Source organism: Balaenoptera borealis, assembly GCF_965194805.1.
Source record: "Balaenoptera borealis genome assembly, chromosome: 16".
NCBI lineage: Eukaryota > Metazoa > Chordata > Mammalia > Artiodactyla > Balaenopteridae > Balaenoptera > Balaenoptera borealis.
Window position 1 is genome coordinate 49,093,128 of NC_138872.1, and position 12,460 is coordinate 49,105,587.

At 52.0% G+C, this 12,460-nt stretch overlaps 1 long non-coding RNA gene across 1 annotated transcript; it reads right to left on the bottom strand.

The window, feature by feature from the left end:
* Positions 1-8,333: 8,333 nt before the first annotated feature.
* On the bottom strand, positions 8,334-12,019 carry LOC309613950. The gene is made up of 2 exons (XR_014235957.1): positions 11,883-12,019; positions 8,334-9,132 (listed from the first exon to the last, which is right to left on the bottom strand). It is a non-coding gene; the product is annotated as an uncharacterized lncRNA (long non-coding RNA).
* Between the last annotated feature and the right edge of the window lie 441 nt (positions 12,020-12,460).

The following is a 12,460-nucleotide window of genomic DNA, read 5'->3' on the forward strand; positions in this document are numbered from 1 at the left end:
CTGGAAGATGTGGACCCCTGGGTCCCAGATGGAACGATTGGACGAGAGGCCTGGATTCTGTGGCCTTGGACCTGAGCTGAGCTTTCTTCTCGTTTGCCTTTGTCTCAGGCAGCCACGGGGCTGGGAGCTGCCCTCTTCCTATTGAGCAGTGAAGATTTAATTGTCTTTTTTTTGGGAAACGTCCCACTAGGAATGGGAAAACTCACAAATTCCTCTTTTCTGCCCTGTAGAATAATTTTGGGGGAGGGGTGGGTGGGGAAAAAAGATACTAATGTGTTTGGAGTGGGGAGGAGGGAGAGAGCTGTGCCTTAAACCATACTTAATAAATTCCTACTTTCTGTTCAAGAGTAAAATCTTGTCTGTAACCTGTGAAGGAGTTTGTGAAAAACCCAGCCCAACCCATTCTGCCCTCTAGGTTTGAACCACTGAAACTCTAGCAGCAAAGGGGCATTCCAGAGAAGGAGAGAGGAAGCAGGCCATGAAACGGGTTTGCAGCTGCATGTGTGGTCCAGGGTTCTCCTCCAGCCAGCTGTGTGACCTTGGGCAAGTCACCCAACGCCTCTGGGCCTGCCTAGGGTAAGGGAGACTGGAATGCTCCACAGCCCCTTCTTACTGGCTTAAAGGGAAAAGCCAGGGAGGGCCAGAGAGGCTTCCGAGAGTTGACTGTCCATTCTACCACCGGGAGAGCGTACTGACCACGTTCTGTTTGCACACAATGTACTCACTGTGATGACGTGGAGGCGGGGGTGGCATCACACTCTGGTGCCTTCCCCAGTTTGTATTTGGCCTTGGGATGCTGTCAGAACGTACACCCCTTCCCTGCCCACCTCGGCTCAGTGCCAGGAGCCTTGAACCTGACTTGACAGGTGGGGAAATGTCAGTAGTGGGGGGTTAACTAGCAGCTACTCCATCACGGAGTCTCTCATTGATAAGCTGTGTGACCCTGGGCAGGTTATTCCACCTTTCTGATCCTTCATTTCTTCCTCTAAAGTATGATGTCATGTGAAACATTTACAATGTTGAATCACGATAAATACTGAATGAAAACAGAGGTGGTGCTGATGCAGGCTTTGTTACATAGAACATATGCAGAAGTGAACATTTTTCTATCTACCTCATAGAAAACTATGTTGACCCCAAGGTCTAGTTTGGCCTCAAGCAGTCACACCACATGTGCTCAGACCTTCTGGGAGGTTCCCCTTTTTCAGTTTCAGGACTTTGACTTTGCTCATTTATTTGTGTACACGTGGGACTCACTTTTTAATTTTTTTTGATTATAATAATTTTTTTCCTGGGTTTTATGGGGACACACTTGGTGTGTATTAGAGGTTGTTAAAAGAATGAAATGATACAGCCCACCTAGAGCATGAAGCTTAGCGCCTAGACTCCTAATTGCTTCACCAACAGCAACTGCTGCTCTTATCCCACCCCCCCACCCCCCGCCCCCAATGCTGCCGGCGCTCTGCTAAGGAGGAGTCAGGTGCCCAGCTCTGGCCGGCAGGGCCGCTCAGGAGCCACCGTACAGGAAGGTCAAGGGTTGGGATCCAGCGCGCTGGCTCCCCAGACCCCGGGTCAAGGGACCTGCAGTGCTCACAAGGTCATTCTCCCACTCTCCCTCCGGATGGTGCAGAGTGACAGCGGCTTCTCCCCCAGGACTCACCCTCCACCGCTGGGTGGATCAGAGGAGCCCCGAAGGTGTCAGCAGAGGCCACCTCCTGCCTTCAGGCGGGCACAGCGGCCCTTCTCCGCCCCACCGTACAGCTGAGGTATCAGCTACAGCCATCCGGTCCCCCCTCAGCCTCCCCTGCTCCGCGGCGCTGCGGGTCTCGACCCCATGGACCACATTTCCCAGGGTCCCTTGCACGCCGGCTTCCTGTAGGTGCAGCCAATGGGAAGCGGGGAGGGAGGCTGGCGCCGTGGGGGAGGGGAGAAGCGGGTGGGGCTCCTTCCCGTCCCCCTGCTCTGAGTGGTGTCTCCAGAGCGGGCTGTGTCGCCTCCGTGGTTCCAGCTCCTGAGAGCACCCTCTCTTCTTCTGTCCCTCCAGCCCTAGGGAAGCAGCGATTTCTTGCCGCTTCTAATTTAGGTTGCTTCACTGCCCCTATTAGGGTTTCAGCTACTCCTTCCTTACATTAATTCACGATTAATCACTTGGCCTGGGCTCTGTTTTCCGGTTGGGACCCTGGCCGCTGCAGCTACCCAGGTAGACAGCGGCCCCGGGCCACCCCTGGAGTCTGGGGATGCTACCCTAGAAGAAGGGGGTGTGTGGGATCGTCTAGCTGGGTATGTCCCCTTGGCCTCACCAACTCCTCACCCTGTAGGGAGGAACGTGGCCCAGAAGAGCCAGGGTTGGGGCTCTCACCAGGGTCAAAGGACAGCACTGCTCTGGGCACCCTGAGTTACCCCCTTCCCTCTGGGCCCACTCCCTACTCCTTGGACCGTCGGGGGCTCATCCCTTCTTCCAAGGGATGCCAAGTTCAGGTCATTTCAAGCTAATGTCCAGTCTTCACCCATCTTACAATGTAATGGGCAAGGTCTTCCTCTAAAGAAGCAAAAGCTCTAAATTCAGTCTCTGCGGGGCACCCTCTTTGGAAGGTTACCTCGCTGCAGAGGGGAATCTTTGCCCGCCCTGAGCATGTCCCCTGCCTTGGTGCTCAAAAGGCACAGGCTTGCCCATAAGCCCCTGTCCCCACACCTGCAGGTACAGTGCCTGCCACCCCCTTCCTGTTCTAGACCTCTTGGAGGCCCTCAGCTCCCAGAGGGCCCCTCCCGTCCCAGGCCCTTTGCTGCTCCACTGTCATCCAGGATACACGCCGGCAGATGTTTCTGGCAAGCCACGGGGCTGCGGTTAACCTGAAGGGGCCAGGAGTGGGTGAATGCACTGCTTGGCGTGGGGGGTCTGTCCCCCAGCCTCCCCTGGGCCACCTGGGCTCTCTGGTGAGTGAGCCACATGTATATTTATAGTGGCAGTGACTGTGGTGGGTGCACTTCAGCCTCTGAATTAAATTTCTCTCCAGCTGCTCGTAAGGTCAGGAGCTAAATCTGCAGCGCGAGCTACAAGGCCCTGATGCAGCAGGCGAGGGACGCGCCGAGCTGGGTCTAGAGCTGAGAGGCCCCTTCGTTACAGATAAGGAAACAGAGGCCCACAGACAGGCAGGGGCTTGGCTCAAGTCTTCTGACAGCAAGGGCCTTTCTTTTTCATATTCTTTTCCATTATGTTTTATTACAGGATATTGAATATAGCTCCCTGTGCTGTACAGTAGGACCTTGTTGTTTTTCTATTCTGTATACAATAGTTTGCATCTACTAACCCGAAACTCCCACTCCATCCCTCCCCCACCCCCGGCAACCACCAGTCCGTTCTCTATTGTCTGTGAGTCTGTTTCTGTTTCTTAGATAAGTTCATTTGTGTCATATTTTAGATTCCACATATACGTGATATCATATGGCATTTGTCTTTCTCTTTCTGACTTACTTCATTTAGTATGAGCATCTCTAAGTCCATCCATGTAGCTGCAAGTGGCATTATTTCATTCTTTTTTTATGTCTGAGTAATATTCCATTGTATATATGTACCACATCTTATTTATTCATTCATCTGTCGATGGTCATTTAGATTGTTTCCTTGTCTTGGCTATTGTAAATAGTGCTGCTATGAACATAGGGGTGCATGTATCTTTTCAAATTAGAGTTTTCTCTGGATATATGCCCAGGAGTGGGATTGCTGGATCATATGGCAACTCTGTTTTTAGGCTTTTGAGGAATCTTCATACTGTTCTCCATACTGTTCTTCATACTGTTCTCTGCACTAATTTACATTCCTGCCAACAGTGAAGGAGGATTCCCTTTTCTCCACACCCTCTCCAGCATTTGTTATTTTATTTTTTTTATGATCAAGATATTTACTGAGGAAGATATCTCAAAAGGCTTATGAGAATATGAAGGAGTACTTAAAATTTTAATAACCATAAAAATACAAATTAAAACAAAAATGAGAAATCACTATATGTCTTAGAATGGTAAACCTTAATAAGCTGAAAAAATATTTTTTATTGAGGAGAAGTGGGAATACTGACACTAGCATGGATTGCAGGTGGGAGTATAGGCTGGTCATCTGGAGAGCCATCTAGTACCATTTTCTAAGATAGCCTGTGACTCAGCATTTTGGATTTTAAGTATATAGCATTTGTTATTTGTACACATTTTAATCATGGCTATTTTGACCGTAAGGTGATATCTCATTGCAGTTTTGATTTGCATTTCTCTACTAATTAGTGATGTTGAGCATTTTTTCATGTGCCTGTTGGCCATCTGTATGTCTTCTTTGGAGAAACGTCTATTTAGGTCTTCTGCCCATTTTTTGAATGGGTTGTTTGTTTTTTGTTGTTGTTGAGTTGTATGAGCTGTTTGTATATTTTGGAAATTAAGCCCTTGTCAGTCGCATCATTTGCAAATAATTTCTCCCAGTCCATAGGTTGTCTATTTGTTTTGTTTATGGTTTCCTTTGCAAAAGCTTATAAGTTTGATTACATCCCATTTGTTTATTTTTGCTTTTATTTCTATTGCCTTGGGAAGACTGACCTAAGAAAACATCGGTATGATTTATGTCAGAGAATGTTTTACCTGTGTTCTTTTCTAGGCGTTTTATGGTGTCTTGTCTTATATTTAAGTCTTTAGGCCATTTTGAGTTTCTTTTTGTGCATGGTGTAAGGGTGTGTTCTAACTTCATTGACTTGCACGCGGCTGTCTAGCTTTCCCAGCACCACTCGCGGAAGAGACTCCACGGGCCTTTCTGTGAGCCCAGGCAGGTCTGGCCTTGTGGCTTCCTCTGGGCACATGTGGACTCTGCCAGCTGCACCCACTCCTGAGAGTGGTGGGTGGCTCATCGGGGTGTGGGTCCCCAGGGAGCTCATGGGCCGCCCTTCTGGGTACTGCTGGGCTTCTGGGTGCTCAAGGGGACGCGCTGGGCCTCCAGCCGCTGTCACGGGGGAGTTGCTCTCTGGAGCTCACACCTGAGATGGCACCTGTGGCTCGTGCTCTGGGGCTGAAAGGCGAAGGCCTCCCTGCCCCTGGGAGGTGTCACTGGGAGCTGCTCTGAGGAGGCCAGATACTACCTTGGGAGATGCTATGACAGGAACATTTTGCCAAGTCCCATTTTAAAAGTGAAGCAGAATGAGCCTGTGTGTGTGTGTGTGTGTGTGTGTGTGTGTGTGCCCGTGTACATGGGTGTGATGTGTGCATGTGTACAAGAGACTTCTGTTTGGCATGTGTAAATGTACACTTGTGTGCTAGTATATACACATGTGTGGATATGTGTATGGGAATGTGTGTTTATATGTCTTTCATGTGTACATGTAAGCAGATATGTGTGCATATGTGTTGTGGCTGGTCCTGCTTATAAGAGCACACATGTGGACTTTCCTGGTGGCGCAGTGGTTAAGAATCCGCCTGCCAATGCAGGGGACACGGGGTCAAGCCCTGATCCGGGAAGATCCCACATGCTGCGGAGAAACGAAGCCCGTGTGCTACAGCTACTGAGCCTGCGCTCTAGAGCCCGCAGGCCACAACTGTTGAGCCCGTGAGCCACAACTACTGAAGCCCGCGCGCCTAGAGCCTGTGCTCCTCAACAAGAGAAGCTACCACAATGAGAAGCCCACGCACCGCAACGAAGAGTAGCCCCCGCTCGCCACAACTAGAGAAAGCCCGTGCACAGCAACGAAGACCCAACGCAGCCAAAAATAAATAAATGAAAAAAAAAAAAGAGCACACGTGTTTGTGTGTGTACATTTGTGTGTGTCGTGTGTGTGTTTGTGCATATGAGGGGTGGGTGTGTGTATGTGTGAAGAGCAACTGGTGCCATGGCATGCTTTCGCCTCCTGGTTGTGTCCCCTCCTAGGGGAGGAGGCCAGTGACGAGCCATCTGTGTTGGCCAGTCTTCCCTCCTGTCACCATCTTTGGCCCCAGCTGTTTTTCTGCTAAAGGCTTCGTCTGGAGCCTTCTACCTTTTTAGTGATGCCTGGAGATGATTTGTCCTTCCCATTAATGAGGGTGTGCATGTTCCTCCGGGAAAATTTGGGAAGTACAGAAGAGCACAAAGGTAAAAATGGCCCTGTAGTCCCAACACCTAGAATCCTGGCTGTGGCTTCATGTAACTTTCCTCTCTGGGCTAGAGCTGGGACCTAGGGGGACAGAAGAGGAGAAAAACGTAGGCACCATTGTCACCCCTTGATCCCTGACCCCATACTAGTCAAGTGTTTGGAAACTGAAGCCTCCTAGATTGTCTTCTTTTGTTGTTGTTGAGGTCTTCATGGCTCACACAGTTCCTGAGGTGACTGGTTTGGCCAGAGCATGAAGACAGACACCCTGACCTGGGTTTAGATCAGGGCTTCACTGACCTCTGTCTTGGTTGGGTCAGTCACTTAAGTCTCAGTTTCCTCATCTCTAAAATGGGGTAAAAATAACTACCTTGGAGGGTAAGTTGCTAGGGTTAGAAATCTCCTTCCCACCCCACCCCGTGCTTCTGGTGGCTTACGTGGCAGTGGCTACATCTCTGCTGTGGTTCCAGCTCCTGCCAGGTGGCCTGAACTGTGGGCTCTGGTAACCCCAGCTTCTCCCTTCCTGTCCTGGCCCTAGTGGTGGCAGCAGTGACTTTCCGCTGTTACTAAACTCTCTGGTCACCCTGCCATCCCGTTTGGCTCCTCAGAAAGTCCAAGCTGCAAAACAAACCTCCTATATTAAATTCTCTTGGTTGAAAGACCTTGTGTGGTTTTTATGGTTTTTGTGCTGGGACCCAACAGATAGAGACACGACATGCAGGGCAGTGTCTGGAGCATAGAGGACGCTCACCATGTGGCACTCAGGTCTGTGGCTGTGCCCCTGTTGGCTGGTGACAACTTTACCAGCTAACCCATTCTCCACTTGAAGAGGTCAGGAGCCCTGCCTTTTCCGTGCTCTTGATCAAAGCCCTAACTAGGCATGTTTAGCTTTTTCAATAGATGGTCCAGTGGTAAGGGGATGGACTCTGGAGTAAGGCAGCCCTGGGTTTGAATCTCAGATTCACCATTACTAGCTGGGTGGCCTTGAGCAGATCTCTTCAACTCAGTTGCATATCTGAAGCCAGGGGATAAGACTAGTAATTCATACAGAGGGTGTCGGCACAGTGCTCGATGGAGAGGAAGCTACCATGTTTGTTAGGTATTATGATCAGTACCACCACCACAGTCCCTTCTTTCAAGAGCTTGGGATCTTTTCACTTGGATTTGGGTCAATGGACATAAAAATGGCTCACGCCTGCTCCTCCTCCACGTCTCTTGGTATGAAGAGCTCAAAGGTTGCTGGGAAAGGGTGGGCAGATTTGCCTAGGGGCCGAGAATCGTTGTGGGAAGAAAAAGATAAAGACCCGGAACCTTTCCTTTTGATGTTGGCCTCAAAGTATCTTGAGTGGTTTGGGGTGGTCACTAAAAGGATGGGAACCTCACCATGATGGAGGCTGTGCCTGGTGGGGTCTTGAGCACAGAGCCAAGGCCTAGACGGTCACAGAGGGAGAGCCGGCTTGGCACATGTGCAGCTGAGGGCAGATGCACATAAGGGAAGAGCTGCAACCCTGGACACTAATCTGCTTCTCCTGGAGACACTTAGCAGCCGTTCTTGGAATTCGCCCTGCCCCTTCTCTCCTCCTCCCTGGCTCGCATGTTTGCTCCTACCTGCAATGCCTTTCCATTTCTTGTCCATCCAGCGAACTTCACACCCTTCAAGATCCAGCTGAGCCATCACCTGCGGGGGCCTTGGTGACATCCCGGGGCAGAATGAAAGACACCATTCTCTATGCTCAGGGCTTGTACATTCTCCTGTTCTGTGCTTAGCACACTCTCTTCTGTTTCCTCCTAGTAGCTTCTGTGCCCTTTACCATGGTACTTAGCCCATCGCTCTCTGTGCCTGCATCCTAGTTTGTCCATGCTTCTGTTATGACACTGATCACACGCCTACAGTAATAGTAACAGCAATAATGACAGTTGGTAACTATTGGGCACCTTATGTAGTGCCAGGCACCGTGCCAAGCGCCTTGCCGGCAGAACCTCACTGAACCCTCCCCCCCCTTCCCTCTCAGGTCCGCATCTCACAGATGGGGAGACAGACCCCTGTTCAAGCCCACCTAGCTACCTGGTTCTGGAGTCTGTGCTCTTAACAGCCATGGTTTTGCTTGTGACCCCCCCTCCCCCCCAGGGGAAAGAGCCAGGCTTATCCCCACCTTCGTGTACCCACGAGCTGGCAGGGTGCCTGACACCAAGTGGGCAGCTAACGAACGCCAGAAGATATAAAATCACATTCCATTGTGCTGATGTACCCAGATGTATTAAACCGTTTCCCCTTTGCCGCGGGGACTGCTTCCGGACATCTCTCCTCGGTCTGCGTTATTTTCTTTGGGTCGGATCCTGGCAGCGGGAAGTCTGGGCCTGAGGATGTGGCGCTTCCTCGCGCCGCCACGTCATCCTTCACGTCCCGCCGTCGCCAGCGCGGGGCTGGCCAGGTTCTGGGCGGCCCGCGGGCCCTTCTCACCTGGGCTGGGCTCTAGCGCCGGGCCCGCCGCGGGCCTCCGACCCTGACCTTGGCCCGCGAGGCCGCTTCTAGCTGCGCCCCTCCCTCCCGGCCGCGCGGGCAGCGGGATCCCGCCTCGGGGAGGGGACCAGACCCCCCGCATCCCCGTCCGACCGCTCCTCCGGCTCCGGCTTCCTTATTTGGAGGGACGCGAGGTGGGGAGAGAGGCAGCTGGGAGAAAAATGTAGGGCGCAGGGGGGCGGGGAGACGGGGCAGGGGTGGCCCTGAGGGTAGGGGTGGGTGGATAAGCCTTCAGTCCCCCCTTCCCATCGCTGCGGGGCAGGGGCGCAGCAGCTCCCGGGTGTCTGCGGACCTTCCCTCTGCATCCTCGGCTTACAGAGGGAGAGGCAAACTCTGCCCTAGCCTGGGGATGGAGCTCTTCTCCGGCCTGAGCAGCGAGGGCTGGGTGGGGTGGGGTGGGGGTGAGGAGGGCTGGCAGGGGGATGCTGGGCCCCTCACCCTCCCAGCTGGACCCCCCTCCTGCCTTCTCTCCTCCGCTTTCATCTACTTCCACATCTTCTTCTGGCATTTCCACTCCACCTGCAAATAGAAGGCCAGAGGCACCTCCTGGGCCACAGCTGCCCAGGTGAGACTAGAGACATGTAGGTAAGCACAGAGACACCCAGTTTAACTCACACGCCTAGTTAAGGGTGTCCTAACCAGCTGAGACCAATCTAATTGCCTGTATGTTTTAGGGTTGCCAGATAAAATCCAGGATGCCCAGTTAAGTCTGAATTTCAGATGGGCAATGCATAATATTTTTAGTACAGATTTACCCCATGCAATATTTAATATAAGTATGCCCCCAATATTGCATGGGACACACTTATACACTAAAAAATTATTCATTGTTCACCTGAAATTCAAATTGAACTAGGCATCTAGTTTTTGATTGAACTAGGTTTTTATTTGCTGAATCTGGCAACCCTAGTGTATTTCCCTTTTCCTGAATTTTAACCCTCAGAATTCTGCCCCCTTCCCCCACCCCAAACAGCCTCTTTTCTCACCTTCTCAGTGGAGGTTCGCTTCTCCTAGACCCAGGCGCTTTCTAGTTTCCCTCCTCCCCTGGTTTTTATTTACTTTAGCAAAGTCACACTGGGTCTCAATTTCAAAGTCTTTGATGTTATTACCAGAGACTCTGGTTGAGGCAGCCTAAGCTTTAGGAGGGTTTCTTCAGGACACTGGGAGGAAATTAAACCTCGGAAAACATGCTTGGCATTTTTTTTTTTCCCTTCTATAAAGAACGGCTGAGGGTCGGGCTCCTTTATGGTCACGGGAGCACGAACAGTGGAGCTGAGGCCAAAACCCTTATTTCTCAAGCCTCCACCAGCTGCAGCCCCAGCCAATGAGTGATTTATCTCCAGCTGCACTGGCGGCTTTCTCAGGGTTTCCATCCTCAGCTGAAGTCGTTCAGGGAGGCCCCAAACTTGCAGGCTCACAGGGATCTGAGAAATCAGCTAGACCCGGGCTTCCCAAACAGTTCTGTGCACACGAATTCCCTAGGGGGGCTTTCACCAGACCCAGCACCCAGGCTCGTTAACTCAGGATCTCTGGAGGTGGACCCACACATCATGATTTAGAAAAAACTCCCAGAGAATTCTATTTTGAGACCCAGTGAACCGGAGCAGTGCTTCTCTGGCTGGTGGGAGCGGATGCGTAAATACCCCGGCTCCTTTTCCCTCAGTTGGGATAACTCTGAGGTACGTGCCCCTCTGCTGTTGGTCACCTCCTTCCTGGGTGGCCCAGCTGCCCACAGCAGTAGCTGGCTCTGTAAAACGCCCTTTACTGGCTTCTTCACTTCCAGGTGCTTTTGGTTGCAACCAACAGAAACCAGGTTTGGGCTCTGGCTTCCGTTTCTCTTCAGTTCTCTGATCTGCCCTCTTTTGTAGGTCAACTGCATTCTCGGTTGGCTTCCCTCATTTTCCGAGCCTGCACCCTCCAGATTGCCTCTGCATCCCCGAATTTCCATCTTCAAGATAACTGGATCACCTCTGCACTGCTCCCCACCGCATTCCCTGGGAATTCTTTTGCTAAATGACTTCAGTGAGGGTTATTTGTACCAGCCGCTACACAACGGGGCTCGGACTTACTGAAATTGGCTTTTACCCCAGGGTGGGGTCAGACACACAATCTGCGTGGCTGCCATGTGGTTGGGGGGCGGGGGTGTGGGAAGGGGATGTTTGGGAGCAACCACAAGGCTGAAAGGAGGGTGACATGCAAAGGAAGGGGTGGGGTGTTATGGGAGGGCAGAGGGTTTGTAGGAGCCCCAAGCCTCCTAAGTTGATTGTCAGACAAGGTTTACAGCTCTGAGGCTCTCAAACTGTTGTATCAGCTCCTGGAAAAGTTATTCTTTCCACTGTGGGAGGAGTTGTCTGTTGGCTTGGCTGCGTCTACGGGAGGGTCCTCCAGAACAGATCCTGGGACAAGAACTCGTGTGCCTGTGATTTATTAAGGAAATTCTCCCAGGAGGAACTTCAAAGGGAGTGAAGGAAGCAGGTCAGGATAGGGGGAAGGCCAAGCCAGGGGTGATCTCAGGCAAAGTCCCACAGGGAGGGTGGTGTCAGCCTGGCCCTTGGGAGCTCTGGAGTGTGAGGGCTACTCAGAGTGACCTTGATTCAAAGCAAGGGGGCCGGACTTCCATACTCCTGTTCCCATTAGTCCTTCACCAAGAGTGACAGGTGTGGGGCGAGTGTGGCAGCAGAAGGTAAAGTTCTAGGTGCTTCAGGATCACTGTCTCCAAGCAAGGAAGCTCCAGTAGCCTGAGGGTGGCCCTCCAAAGATGAGCCCCAGGTGCACTCTTGGAAAAGCAAAAGCACTTTTGAGCTGGCAGGGGTCAGGGACACACAGTGCTAAAAGGAGACCTGAGGGGATGGGTGGAGCCCTGGCATTGCCCACTCCAGGCCGAGGTGGCCCAGTCAGCCGGGTCCACGCAGCAGCTCTCACCCATAAACCAGGGTCTCAAGCTCTGACCCGTAGGCCCAGCTCTCAGATGCATTTTGTTGAGCCCACACTGAGCTGACCTGCCAGTGCCTTAAAGCTCCCGGATTAGTTGCCAACATTTAAATCTCAGGCGATTTTTACACAAAAATCCAGATCTCTAGGTCAGATTTGTTAACGGAGGCCCACACGCCACGTGCCACAATTGGTGGATGGCACAGAGTCTGCCCATCCTGAGCAGTTTTACCTGGTGGCCCTGATGCCACAGCCCCCACTGCTCTCTGTTGTGTCCCAAACACATGCACTATAATTTTCCTTAATAGGAGAGTGAAGAGGAAAGACATTGTACTCACATCTCTAAAGTGGAGGAAGATACACGGCCCAAGGATGGTTAATGTGGACACAAGATGTGTCTGCGTCTGACGACTACAGCCCAAGATGCCATTCGGAAGCCCCCGTCATGGTGTCTGCTGGGCCCACTGGGCATGTGAGTTTGCCCCTCCTGCCATGAGCTTTGTGCTCCCACCAGACTCTTCCTTTTCCACCAAGATCCAGCTGCTCGGCTGCCCCTCCCCCCGAACTCACTGTGTTAAAAGCAGCTGTTTTTCCCCTTCCAGCGCTCCAAGTGCTGATTTCATTTCTTTCCCGACAGAAGTTTGGAGCCAGGAGGGAAATGGTTTGGCAGGAAATCAACAAGCAATGGGAGGAAGAAGGCAGCGTGGGGAAAGCAGATGCCGGGCAGAGGTCTGGGCTGAGGGGTCTGAGCGGGGAGACTGGACCAGGCTCGGAAGACCCCCCCAGTGGCAGGAAGCCCCCGGAGTCCAGGCGGGGCGGTGGCCTCTGTGGAATTTGCTTGGTATCCTCAGAGTTGCTCTCAACAACTTCAGCTGGGGTGGATCCCCGAGAGTTCTTTTTCCCCATAATTTTTCTC